Source organism: Mauremys reevesii, linkage group 2, assembly GCF_016161935.1.
Source record: "Mauremys reevesii isolate NIE-2019 linkage group 2, ASM1616193v1, whole genome shotgun sequence".
NCBI lineage: Eukaryota > Metazoa > Chordata > Testudines > Geoemydidae > Mauremys > Mauremys reevesii.
This window is the reverse complement of record NC_052624.1, coordinates 229,616,116-229,630,321: the sequence shown is the minus strand read 5'-3', so window position 1 is coordinate 229,630,321 and position 14,206 is coordinate 229,616,116. Positions and strand designations below refer to the sequence as shown.

General features: G+C 43.3%; 1 protein-coding gene across 1 annotated transcript in view; it reads right to left on the bottom strand.

The window, feature by feature from the left end:
* The window catches only part of SULF1 (sulfatase 1), a 287,776-nt gene extending 278,591 nt beyond the window's left edge, over positions 1-9,185 (bottom strand). Inside the window, exons 1-2 of the mRNA XM_039522855.1 lie at positions 8,708-9,185; positions 8,116-8,282 (exon numbers count right to left, since the gene is read on the bottom strand). The gene's annotated coding sequence lies outside the window, so the exon portion shown is untranslated. The remainder of the gene's footprint in view (positions 1-8,115; positions 8,283-8,707) is intronic.
* Positions 9,186-14,206: the final 5,021 nt, after the last annotated feature.

Below are 14,206 nucleotides of genomic sequence, written 5' to 3'. Positions count from 1 at the left end.
GGAGATGTTTACAGAGGTTACTAGACCTCAGAATTAGTAATATTCCTAATATTCAGTATAAAATGAGCACTTATTTAAAACAAACAACTACATATAGTTCATGAATGCTGGTTAATGTATTTTTATTTTTCATAAATTTATAATCGTAACCATTTACAGTACTAAATATATATAACAAGCACAGTATGATATTTTCATTAACCTTTGAAGTTTGCTGTTTTCTAAGACTAATCATTTACATTTTCCAGTTTTGTCCATTTATGCCTCACTCTAATTATAATTAGTGTAAGATATAGAATGGCATAGGACAGTATAAACCCATACATTTATAGAGTGTTTAGAAGTTCTGGTTAGCCTGGGCTAGTTCCTGAACTGGGAAACCTATTCTGAGGAAAATTCAGTCTAGAAAATAGAGAGATAGGCAGGCAAGCAGGCAGATAAAAGGAAGAAGCCTACCATACAGCTTTCTGCTCTATCATTGACAACAATATAATCTTTGGGTGGGAAGCTCTTGAAAAGAAAAAAAATTAGGATCCTTGCTTTATAACTTATTAATGGCATCTTCAACTGGTCTTTTTAGTCCATTAAAAGTATTGTCATCTTATATGTCATCTGTAAACACAAAAAAACAGCTTACAAGAAGTGGAAGATTGGACAAATAACCAGGGAGGAGTATAAAAGTATTGCTCAGGCATGCAGGTGTGAAATTAGGAAGGCCAAATCACACTTGGAGTTGCAGCTAGCCGGAGATGTTAGGAGTAACAAGAAGGGTTTCTTTAGGTATGTTAGCAACAGGAAGAAAGTCAAGGAAAGTGTGGGCCCCTTGCTGAATGAGGGAGGGAACCTAGTGATGGAGGATGTGGAGAAAGCTAGTGTACTCAATGCTTTTTTTGCCTCTGTCTTCACAGACAAGGTCAGATCCCAGACAGCTGCACTCTGCAGCACGATATGGGGAGGTGACCAGCTCTCTGTGGAGAAAGTAGTAGTTTGGGACTATTTAGGAAAGCTGGACGAGCACAAGTCCATGGGGCCGGATGCGCTGCATCCGAGGGTGCTAAAGGAGTTGGCCGATGAGATTGCAGAGCCATTGGCCATTATCTTTGAAAAATCATGGCGATCGGGGGAGGTCCCGGATGACTGAAAAAAAGTTAATGTAGTGCCCATCTTTAAAAAAGGGAAGAAGGAAGATCCAGGGAACTACAGGCCAGTCAGTCTCACCTCAGTCCCTGGAAAAATCATGGAACAGGTCCTCAAGGATTCACTCCTGAACCACTTAAAGGAGGGGAAAGTGATCAGGAACAGTCAGCATGGATTCACCAAGGGCAAGTCATGCCTGACTAACCTAATTGCCTTCTATGATGAGATAACCAGCTCTGTGGATGAGGGGAAAGCAGTGGATGTGCTATTTCTGGACTTTAGCAAAGCTTTTGATACAGTCTCCCACAGTATTCTTGCCAGCAAGTTAAAGAAGTATGGGCTGGATGAATGGACAGTAAGGTGGATAGAAAACTGGCTAGATGGTCGGGCTCAACGGGTAGTGATCAATGGTTCCATGTCTAGTTGGCAGCCGGTATCAAGTGGAGTGCCCCAAGGGTCGGTGCTGGGGCCAGTTTTATTCAATATCTTCATTAATGATCTGGAGGATGGTGTGGACTGCACCCTTAGCAAGTTTGCAGATGACACTAAACTGGGAGGAGTGGTTGATACGCTGGAGGGTAGGGATAGGATACACAGGGACCTAGACAAATTAGAGGATTGGGCCAAAAGAAATATGATGAGGTTCAACAAGGACAAGTGCAGAGTCCTGCACTTAGGACGGAAGAATCCCATGCACTGTTACAGACTAGGGACCGAATGGCTGGGCAGCAGTTCTGCAGAAAAGGACCTAGGGGTTACGGTGGACGAAAAGCTGAATATGAGTCAACAGTGTGCCCTTGTTGCCAAGAAGGCTAATGGCATTTTGGGTTGTATAAGTAGGGGCATTTCCAGCAGATCGCGGGATGTGATCATTCCCCTCTACTCAGCACTGGTGAGGCCTCATTTGGAGTACTGTGTCCAGTTTTGGGCCCCACACTACAAGAAGGATGTGGATAAATTGGAGAGAGTCCAGCGGAGGGCAACAAAAATGATTAGGGGGCTGGAGCACATGACTTATGAGGAGAGGCTGAGGGAACTGGGATTGTTTAGTCTGCAGAAGAGAAGAATGAGGGGGGATTTGATAGCTGCTTTCAACTACCTGAAAGGGGGTTCCAAAGAGGATGGATCTAGACTGTTCTCAGTGGTAGAAGATGACAGAACAAGGAGTAATGGTCTCAAGTTGCAGAGGGGGAGGTTTAGGTTGGATATTAGGAAAAACTTTTTCACTAGTAGGGTGGTGAAGAACTGGAATGGGTTACCTACGGAGGTAGTGGAATCTCCTTTCTTAGAGGTTTTTAAGGTCAGGCTTGACAAAGCCCTGGCTGGGATGATTTAGTTGGGTTTGGTCCTGCTTTGAGCAGTGGGTTGGACTAGATGACCTCCTGAGGTCCCTTCCAACCCTGAGATTCTATGACTCTATATAGTAGAGTTCCTCTATGGTTATAAGGCTCAGAGTAACACCTAGTTAACACAAAAAGAGTTTAGAGTTCAAGGTCTAATGAATGAACTTCAGTAAGATGTTCCTGTGCTAAAATTTAGCTCAAATAGATCAGAGGATGTGTAGAGACAGATGATTGTGTCTAATGCAGTCAAATATGGACTGGACAATGTAGACACTTCATTGGCATACAAACTTGTATTAGCGAGAGCATACACTAGATGACTAACAGGTCTTTACATCTTTTGTTTCTGCGATTTTGTGAGTGAGCAGTGGTGAAGAAAAAGACATCCTACTCTTCCAAGCATACTGGAAAGCTCTAATCTGCATTACAGCCCAAACTATGATATATTTAACAGAAAATAGAGACTAGTAGCTGGATTCTCTGGTTTGCCGAGTTCACTTTGTTTCACCTGGATTTAGAGCAGCTGGAGATTTGAACTGGAGAATTTTCCCTGTGTAGGGGGAATCTGTCAGTGTAAATCTGGAGGCGGCTTTCATTGCGCCTGTGTTGGAACCACCTCTACCTGGCAAAGGCAAAGGGAGGAAGGATACTTGGGCAGGGATTGGACATGGCAGGCGAGAATAGGGGAGGGAAGTGGTGTGGCAAAGCAAGGCTTCACTATTCCTTAGCCTCCACCATCATAAACCTGACACCTCTTTTACACTTAATCCTCTCATCATGTGTTCCAGCTCCATGGGGCAACTGGCCACAGGAAGAATTAAGTTTCTTGGCATAGAATCTTAGACTTTAAGGTCAGAAGGAACCATAATGATAATCTAATCTGACCTCCTGCACAACGCAGGCCACAGAATCTCACCCACCCACTCCTGTAACAAACCTGTGTCTGAGCCATTGAAGTCCTCAAATCATAGTTTAAAGACTTCAAGATGCAGAGAATCTTCCAGCAAGTGACCCGTGCCCCACACTGCAGAGGAAGGCGAAAAACCTCCAGGGTCTCTGCCAGTCTGCCCTGGAGGAAAATTCCTTCCCAAGCACATGCTTGGTTAGTGAAATCAAGTAACCTAAAATATTGGACAAGATCCAATTTGCACTCAACAAAAATATGGTTAAAATCCAAAATAAAAACTTATGAATGTCATTAATTTTCTACGCTCTCATTTTGTGTGATCTCCACTGACTTTCTGTGAAAACAACAACTTCTGATTGCTTTTGATCAGTACAAGAGGGTATATAAAATGACCCGATACTGTGAGACGCAAGAATTGGAGGAAAACTTTGAGCACTACTCAGGAAATATACACAAATTAACGTTTGTGATCATTTTCCTATCAATGTCACTTACCGGAGATAAGTGGAAGGGTGGGTCTCTATCATAACCCCATAGGATTGCCCTATATACCCTGTTTGCTATTAATAGGATATGCAAAGCCCCTCTGAACAAAATTTTGTCTAAAACCTTTACTCACACATGCAACTTCACTTTATAAATAGATTTCTTTTAACCAAGCAAAATCTACTGTAGGAATATCAACATTTTAATTTGTTTTTCAATAAAGATGTATACATCTTCCAAAAATGACCAGAAACAAAAAAATCATTGCATTCTTTCTTGGTAACCATTATGTCTCCTTCCCAAACTTCCCATTTACAGTAAATGACTATATACACCACTACCTCGATATAACGCCACCCGATATAACACAAATTTGGATATAACGCGATAAAGCAGTGCTCCGGGGGGGACGGGGCTGTGCAGGCTGGTGGATCAAAGCAAGTTCAATATAACGCGGTTACACCTATAATGCGGTAAGATTTTTTGGCTCCCGAGGACAGTGTTATATCGAGGTAGAGGTGTATAATTATTTTGGGCCAAATTCCTCCCTAGCACAACTCAGTGTAACTCCGTTGCCTTAACTAAGAATGAATTTGGTCCATCCTCCACTAACTGAAGAAAAGGTAATTGGATTTCCCATCCAGAGGTTTAAAAAAAAATACTTTATCTTCATGGGCTCCTCTAAAATTACATGCTGCCATTTAATGTTTAGTCATATACCCTGTCTAGTAATCAGTTTTAATTGCTGCTATTCATCAATAAGGTGGATTCAAAAAATGCCCAAAATCAAGAGGTTCAGTTCTAATTTTTTTTTTTTTTTTTTTGGTGAAAGGAAAAACAGGACTTTGCTCCTCACAATGCAGACATTATGGATTTCTCAGCTATGCAGTTTTTACTCATTCCCTACTCCCCTTTCTCCGATGAGAACTTATGTACTGTACCATTCAAATAGTTTTTCAACAGAGCTCTGTTTCTTAGCCAACACAGCAAAAGACCAAATGATTCTGGGAAATGCCATTTGATGATTATTTTTCGATTCACAGAAATATGTTATATATTTCAGAGGAAAAAAAATGTGAAGGTAATAACCAAATGACTGTGCCTATGTTTTGTTTTGTTTTTAGAACCTCTCTCTGAATTTTAAGCAGCTGTCAGTTGTATGTACTGTATCTCTGAATGAATTCAGAGGCATATGTTGTACTTGTTAACAGAATTTTAGGCATCTTATTTTCTTAGCTAGTAGCTCTTTGTATGCTACAATAATGTATGTTTTGTAATATATTACAAAATATGTATTATGCAGTAATATTTCCCAGAGGGATCTGTAAAAGAGTGAACGTATGTCTAACAAAGTTTAATATGCCATGCTATGACAAAGTGGAGAGGGATTTTGAGACCCTAGTTTCAAACACTGATTGTTTAACACGTTCAGTAAAAACTCTTCACACCTCAGTAATCATTAGACATTCTGGTTATCATTCATTTCCAATTTGGCAGGAATGGGCAAACACACACACACACACACACACACACTCTGAAGGATAGCCCAATTCATAAAGCTCCATGCAGATTAATTTGCTGGAGGTAGCCCTTAGGCTCTACAACAAGGTTTTAAAGAAAATGTTTATCTTACCAAATTATTGACTTTGTAGGTCTCAATATTTTTATCTTCCTACAATGTAATTTCATAGTGAGAAATTTATCTCTGCACAATTTTCCTTTTAAATGGCAGTCATTGTAAGTAAGAAACCACGTACAAGAAACTGTCCAGTAAAAACTTTTAAAATGTCTGACTTTCTAAAATAACATTAAAAAAAAAGACATTGTTCTTAGTGAGTCCTAAATTCAAATTACATTTCACAGTCCAAGAAAATATTAACAAGCTGCCAAATTTGTCTACATAAATCCCAAAGATTGCATCTATTTTCATGATGTATATTGTGGAAAGAGAGAAGCCATATTTACTTTACTTTGTTTTTTAACTTGTTCAAAGGAGCAAGTTTTTTTCCCCAGAGCTATAAGAATGAGAAAACCTGTAAAGAGGGGATTGCCAGCTGAGATCAGGGTAAATTCCTGTCCCTCTTGTATAATATTGAATAATTAGACAGTTTTAGTATGAGATCCCCTCCCCACTTTTCCCAGAGCACATGGTATAGACAAGACTAAATGAAATACTGGATGATCCATCTATCTCAGTATTCTGTCTCCAAACAGCAGTTAGATGCTTCAGAGGAAGGTACTTATTGTGGGAGGAATGGAAGGGTAATGCATTGCTAAGGCCAGGCAAAGTAACTAAACAATGTGCGAAAGGCCATTCTTGCACTATTTCCTGATGCAGCAAAAACAATGCTGCACCATGAAAAACTGAATTTGGGAGATTGCCTAATGAAAGTTGTAGATAAGTTTCAGAAAGCATTTGTACTTTTGTATGTGCTCTGAAGTGAACAACTGAACATAATATGATCTAGCCATTACTACTGTTAGGGAATTTATTGTCATGGTGAACATCAATATTGGTATTTATTTTCTGGGAGGTCTCCTAGAATTTTTATTTTGGGCTAGATTTTACCTTTAGGTAAACCTCTGAGTATGAAGCAGCATGTAGCTACAGTGCCCTGGGGGAACTCCAGGAAGGCATTGTGCCTCAGAAACACAATTCCTTTGGAGCTCTCTGTGACAGAGTAAGATATGGCTGTATTAAATTTTTGAACTCCATTTTGTATTAGGACCTCCATTTTATATTATGTGCTAAACACATGTCTAACCTTGCCAACAAACAAGGCAAGGTTATTACAGTGTATTCCAGAGATTACTCTGCCAGCTAGATGTCAAGCATGCTTCCTGAAAGACTATCACAGAGAAGCCATCTGTAGAAGGGTGGACTCACCGCTGTCTCATCCCCTTGTGTCTAGGTGAGGCATAGCAGCTCTCTCCTCTCTAGCATCCCCTGGCCTTGCAGTGGTCTGCCACTTCTTATGACTCAGCCCTCTGGCCAGGTCACATTTTAGCCCCACCTCTTCCAGGTTCAGAGAAAGTCCAACAAACAACAGTCTTATGTCCTTACGAAGGTGTTTAGCCTCAGTTCTGGGCCACATGGTCTCACACTCTCCTCTCAGAGCTCTCAGTTGTCCTTACCTCTTTCTGAGGGTCATGTGGTATGGACATCCCAGTGGCTGGTAGGAACCCAATCCCTCCCATTACACTGGGTTCCAGTCCAGGGATCCTTTAACCAGTAGCTAAGGTCTTTTGCTTCAGACCCTTCGCTGTTACTTCTCTGGACTTCTTTCTACTATAGCCTGTGTCAGAAGGCACCTCCCATAGCCTTCCTAAATTTATGCTTCTTTCAGGAACAGGACTTGTGGGACTCTTTGCTGGAATCCACCGATAAATCCCAAAACTAAAAGTATAATTAGGGCCTCTGTTTTTCACAGGTTATTTTCATTTTTCAGGGGTTATTTTTTAAGCAATTTTTGAGTTCTATGCAGATGTCCAAAAATCAGGGTTTTTGCTTTATATATACACTGTAGTTAGAAGATTTTTTTTCTGATACTTCCTATTTAGAGAAGAATGTGGGATCTACTTCAATATTTATTATATCTATAAAAATGACATATCTTAGTTTAAGCTTTGTATCCTTGTTATTGAACCCCTGGTTTAGAGGTCAGTGCATTTCATGTACCTCTCCCTGGCACAAGGCCTACATTTCCCCCCCGCCCCAAACACATATTTACCATAAAAATAAGGTAATACTTTGTTAGGTATAAAAAAATGTTAGCGTTGTTTAATATGTTCAATTAGGTATTTTAATAATGTATTTTGAAGTAATGTTAATCACTGGCTTCAATAGAATTTAGTATGGAGTATATGAACTATAACTCTTGTACTCCATCTTTGTAAGCAAACTTATTTACAACTTAGACACTCAAGTATCAGAGGAGTAGCCGTGTTAGTCTGGATCTGTAAAAGCAGCAAAGAGTCCTGTGCCACAGGACTCTTTGCAACTTAGACACTGGAGTTCTCTGGCTCGAACCGGACTGAACTAGCTTTTCCTGCCTTAGAGATTATATAAGGTCTTGTTCAGAGCCTGCACAGGGCTGTCCATTCCAGCAGCAGCGTGTGCACGGTCAGGTCTTCCTAACGCTCCAGAGCTAGAGAGAAGAGTACCATCTATCCTACAGTGAGGTTGAGAAAGGAGAAGCCTGTCATCACTATCCCTGCCACAGTGAACTGAATCCATTTTACCTGTGGAGGGTCCTGCTTTCCTGGTGTCCATCATCCCAGAGGGTCTCCACGCCTGCGGCGAAATCCAACAGTCATTGGGACTCCCCAGTCGTCCTCCTCGAAGGCTCTAACTCAGCCAGAAAGTAGAAGGTCCTGGGCTTTGCACCTGTACGCTGTGTCCACTGCGCCTAAATCATAGGAAAGGTTTCTGTATTGGGGTTTCATTTATTGTTTTTCTGAATGCCAAGGGAAATTTTGTGGGGCTGAGCTTCAAGCTCCTAAAGCCAGTCACTGAATCACTGTATGGTTAAGTTTGTGTTTCTTCCCCCCATTTTTCTGTACCTTTACCCTTAATACACTTACCTTTGTTTGCACCATATTACCTTGTCTTGTCTTCATTTTTATTACATCACACAGGGAGGGAGGGACACCGCTATTGTAGGCTAAATCCACCGGTGGCAGACACAGAAGGGAGCAGAGTCTGCTCTTCTGAGAAAAGGGGCTTTCCTTTTCTATCTTTCCCCCTACCATTTCTAGAGTATTTTCTCTCTGAAGCATTGCCTTACTCCCCTGGGGGTAACAACATAACTCTACAGCACTTGCACACTAGTACCTTCTTTCCTTTGCTGCTGTCCCCAATGAAATCCTGATTATCATGGACATAGTCTTCTGGGGGTTTTGTGCAACATTTTCTGAGTTGCAACCACAAACTGTAATACATTGTGTGTGTGGGGTACATACCCCATCCTACCATCAAAGAGCAACCTGGAGCCATACACTAGGATTGTCTTTCAGCTGCTGGCCCAACCCTATGAAACAATAGATTTTTTTTACACTGGGACACCAGTGTGGCTGATGGATCTGCAGGTTCTCAGCCTGAACACATGGATAAAGGGAGAGTGTAGACGAGCACTTTGTTGCTCATGGTACAAGTTTGCTGGAGACCACTCTTTCACACATCACTAGTGCCCTTTTATTTCCCAGTATTTTCCCACCACCACATATATACAGCTATATACAATTCAATACCAGTCAGGTAGCCCCTTAGGGACCAGCTTACTCTTACAGCAGCTGGAAGCAACAGGCCCTCACTTTCCTGTTCCTCCACTCCTACGTTCTTCCTGCTAGCTTTATAGGCCTTCCTCTCAGCAGGTTCACAGGTGATTGCTTTCAGGCTCCTTTAATGAGCCACACCCTGCCAGCTCCAGCCCGTTCCCCTTGATGGGAGCTACTCTGAGCTAATTAACAGGGGCTGGTTCAGTGCCTCTTAAGCCAGCACCCTGTTACAGAGAGAGAGACTGTATTTAAGAGAGAGGCTTTGCTGTGCATACAGGGACTGTCTGTCACCACATGCAAGAAGACCAGGCTGGATAGAAAGAGGCAGGAGGGACTCTGCCTAGCCTGAAACACAGAGAAGACCCCAGATGCATAGAAGGCAGAGATCATACTGGCAGAGGGTGCAGCTCATGACTTTTGTTATTTTGCAAAGACTTGTAACTCTTCACTGCTTTTTAAAGAGTAAAGTGCCTGTGGTTAAGGAATTCCTTGGCTAAGCCGGTGTTCCTTGCTTTCTTATCATGTTGTCCCAAAGGCATTGAACTAGAAGTCTGAGTGCTTACAGCTAGGCTGAACATAGAGAGCATGTTTAAGCAACTGGGCAGCTCGGAAGGTCATCCGAAGCATTGCTTTCAAGGTATAGGGTGGCTGGACTGTGGAGTCCCACATAGAATCATAAAATTATAGAATATCAGGGTTGGAAGGGACCTCAGGATCATGGGTGACAGGTTTGTAGAAATTTTGGTGGTGCCCAGAACCTGCCCCTGCCCAAACTCTGTCCCCCCACAAAATGCCACCCCCACACCTGCCCAAGGCTCTGGGAGGGAGTTTGGGTGGGGGAGGAGGTCTGGGGTGCAGGGGCTGGGAGGGAGTTTGTGGGAGGGAAAGGATGCGGGGGGGGGCTGGGTTTGGGGTGGGGCTGGAGATGAGGGGTTCATGATGCAGGAGGGGACTTAGGGTTGGGGCAGATGTTTAGGGCGTGAGGGATGAAGGCTCTGGCTGGGACTGGGGTTGAGGAGTTTGGGGTGTGGGAAGGGCTCAGGGCGAGGGTAGGGGTGTAGGGGGTGAGGGCTCTGGGGTGAGGGTAGGGGTGTAGGGGGTGAGGGCTCTGGGGCTGGGAATGAGAGGTTTGGGGTGTGGGAGGGGCTCAGGGCTAGAGCAGAGGGTAGGGGTGTGGGGGGGTGAGGGCTCTGTCTGGGGCTGGGGGGGTTGGAGAGGCTCAGGGCTGGGGCAGAGGGTTAGGGTGCAGCGGAATGACGGCTCTGTCTGTGATGGGGATAAGGTGTGTGGGGTGTGGGAGGGGCTCAGGGCTAGGGTAGAGGGTGTGGTGGGGGGTGAAAGCTCTGGCTGGGGGTATGGGCTCTGGGATGGGGCAGGGCTAGGGATGAGTTTGGGGTGCAGGCAGGCTGCTCCGGGACAGGGGCCAGAGGGCAGGACTTCCCCCAGCCCTTTCTCTGCCAGCAACAGCAAGCTCTGGGGGAGAAGCCCCCCAGCAGCACACTCACCCCCACCACTGTCACTGCATGTGCTCCTAGGGCCCTTCTGAGGTCCAGGAATCTCCCTCACCTCCCACGTGGTGGGTGCAGTGGGGTGCTGTGTGCACCGCCTCCCCTGCTGTTGCCCCTGACTGTAGCCTCACTGGGTATGGGGGATGGGGCTGCCTCCTTGCCCAGCATGGGGCAGGAGCAGTGACTGCAGGTGAGGGGGTCGGGGTGGAGGCTGTGCTGATGGAGGGTCCCGCTGGAAAAGGGAAGGGTCTGAGGTTGAAGGGCAGGCTCAGAGTCAGTCTTCCCTGGCGGTTAATATGGGGGCACTAGGACCTAGCGGCAGCAGTTGCTACAGGGAGGCAGCATGGAGCTGCATGGAAGAGGCAGGGACACTCTGCTCCCTCCAGGCCCCGGGGACGTTCACGGGGCCAGGGGACACTCGGGGGAGGTGCAGGGGGGGGGGAAGCAGGTGGGGCTGGGGAGGGAGACCTGGCCCCAAACATTGGTGGAGCTGGGCCCCTGGGCTCTGAATATTGGTGGTGCCCGGGCACCACATGGGTATATAACTCACCGCCCATGCTCAGGATGTCATCTAGGTCCAACCTCCTGCTCAAAGCAGGATCAATCCCCAACTAAATCATCCTAAGGAAGGGCTAAGACAAGAGCTCTGAGCCTGTGAGTGTGCCCTGTAGACCCAGAGCTAGAAACAGTGACTAGAAGCACATGTGAATCAGCATTTAGGTGCATTTACAGCAAACTGGTATCTGAACAAAAGAGTTCAGTTTTAACACTTCCCTTTTTTACTGGGGACTTGCAGAGGACTGATGCAGCATGGCTCTGCCTGCTCCTTGCCCCCTCTTTACTCACTTATCTTTGGGGCATGGCAGAAGGCAGGGAAAGTGTAATGTTAAATGCACAGCATCTAGAGCCAGGATCCAAATAGGGCTTACACAGCTGAAGAGAGGGTTTGTGGAGAAATTATTTCCCCATGCGGCTGTGTACGATGAGGACACAATCTAGTTATTTCCTTCTACAGAGAACCTGCATTGGACTGACCTGTCCTTCTGAATGCTGGATGTGTCTCCATCCAGAGTCTTACGAAACCACTTGGGCTGGGCAAAGCAAGACAGGATTCTGGGGACTGAGTGCATTGTCCCTATAGCACTCTAAGCTTACAGAATCTGGGTCCACGTCCAGGGCTTGAACTCCAATCCCAGTCTTGCAGCTTTTATTGTAACCATAGCATTGATGATGATCCTAAACTGTATTCTTTCAGCCATCAGCCTGTATGGGATTATCATTTGTAACTGTTGCACTCATTGCATAAATATTAATAAACTGGAGTGCTGCAAGACATCAAAGTAATATGTGATCCATGATATTTTCCTATGAAGTATTTTATAAATGATGCATTAATTCTGTCAGGATGCATCCCATCAACATGGCTCATTAAATCTGACATTGGCTCAATTTTCTTTTGATCTGTTGCATAGAAAAGAGAAAAAAATATTTTTATCTCCTTGAGAGCATCCTCTATCACTTCCGTTGAAAAAGAACAACAATAAAAGTTTTGCTTTAAGGGAAGACTTTTTTCTTGTTACCTGAAAAGTTTTTGCAATGGATATTTCACTTTTATGCATTATATCTTAATTAATTTGTGAATGCTAGTAGACCCTCATTATAGTTTCCCCCTTCAAATAAACACAGTGAACTACAGGTCAGATTATTGGCTCTTTGTGCCACTCCAGTACCACTGCCTCGGATGGGCAGCTTGAGATTCCCCAGCACAGGGAACAACTTGGATAATGTAAAGACCTCCTTCTCCACTCAGCAGAGGGCTGGGGAAGGGGATGAACTGGTGTGCTGTTGAAAATGGATAGGAGTACTAAGTATCTGCTTAGCATTCTATTGGCACTCTTGACTATGAAAGATCTACATTGGTAGGAGTTAAATGGCTAGACAGTCCCAAGAGAGAAACTGTAAACTATATATAAAAAAGGAGTTGGCCCTAAGAAGATTTTTCTACACAAATACTAAACATCAGAAGCTGTTAAAAGCCATTTGATGTTGCTGTGTATTGTAAAGATACATTAATTTTCACTGAATCAACAGAATATTCCCAGGAAAACATGATCTATTTCCATTTACTATGCTACTATTTTTCAACATGTAGTTTTCAAAATGACAGCAGAGAACTCCCCAATTACATTTAGTTACATATGGTCAGGCTTAATTTAGTCAACTGAAAAATTCTACAGTTGAAATGACAACTGTAGTGGAAGTGAGCATTGGAAATATACCAGACAGAAGAGTACTTCCCCAGTGACCTATCTGGCTTTCCTACAAATGTCTCAGTGTTGTCTTCTCAAATCTCCTCTGCAATGTTAGACCAAGAAGCAAAACCAGAAAATGACAGTGGGGTTTACATATGTCATTACATTATATTGGTAGCAATGTCATGCACTAGTTTGAGCACAACTCTCAGGGCTCTTCTTCCTTCAGTCACTCAAGCCTGGATGTTCAGCAAGATGACATACTTGGCTTGGCTCTGAGGAAAAGGACTAGCTGCATCAAAGTCTTTCAGCTTCTGGTGTGTCATGGATGACAACATGGGGGTGATGCTCAAACGTCATATGTCTCTATATCCCATATCCATAAAATGTCAAGGGAAGTATGGTATCATAATAAAGGCACCATGAGTATGGTAGAAAGAGAAAATATACCAGAGTGGATCTAAAATGACAAGGTGGAGAACATCTATGGTTTGTGGTCAGGGGCTTTGAAGTAGAGGCAGTGCTTGAAATCTGAATTAGTATCACTCAAATAAATATATTACTTAGAAGACTAAAAAGTACTATTATTGATAGTTCTAAATAATAGCAACATCATACTAAACAAGAATGTTAAACCTTCATGATCATTACTATTTGTACTATAATTATAACATTCCTATATGAATACACCATTATTAAGACATTTTCATTCTTTTAATATACATATTATTGAATAAAAACAACAAGGAGTTTGGTGGCACCTTAAAGACTAACAGATTTATTTGGGCATAAGCTTTCGTGGGTAAAAATCCACTTCTTCAGATAAATGGAGTAAAAATTACAATGCAGTCATTATTATATTGACACATGAAGAGAAGGGAGTTACCTCACAAGTGGAGAATCAGTGTTGGCAGGGCCAATTTGATCAGGGTGGATGTAGTCCACTCCCAATAATTAATGAGGAGGTGTCAATTCCGGGAGAGGCAAAGTTGCTTTTGTAGTGAGCCAGCTGCTCCCAGTCCTTATTCATGCCCAAATTAATGGTGTTACATTCACAAATGAATTTTAGTTCTACAGTTTCTCTTAGAAGTCTGTTTCTGAAGTTTTTTTGTTCAGGATGGCTACTTTTAAATCTGTTATAGAATGTCCAGGAAGATTGAAGTGTTCTCCTACTGGCTTTTGTATGTTACCATTCCTGATGTCCGATTTCTGTCCATTTATTCTTTTACGTAGCTTTGTGACTTTGTCCTCACCCACAACCATTTCAGATTTGGGGACAAATTATACCTTCAAGGC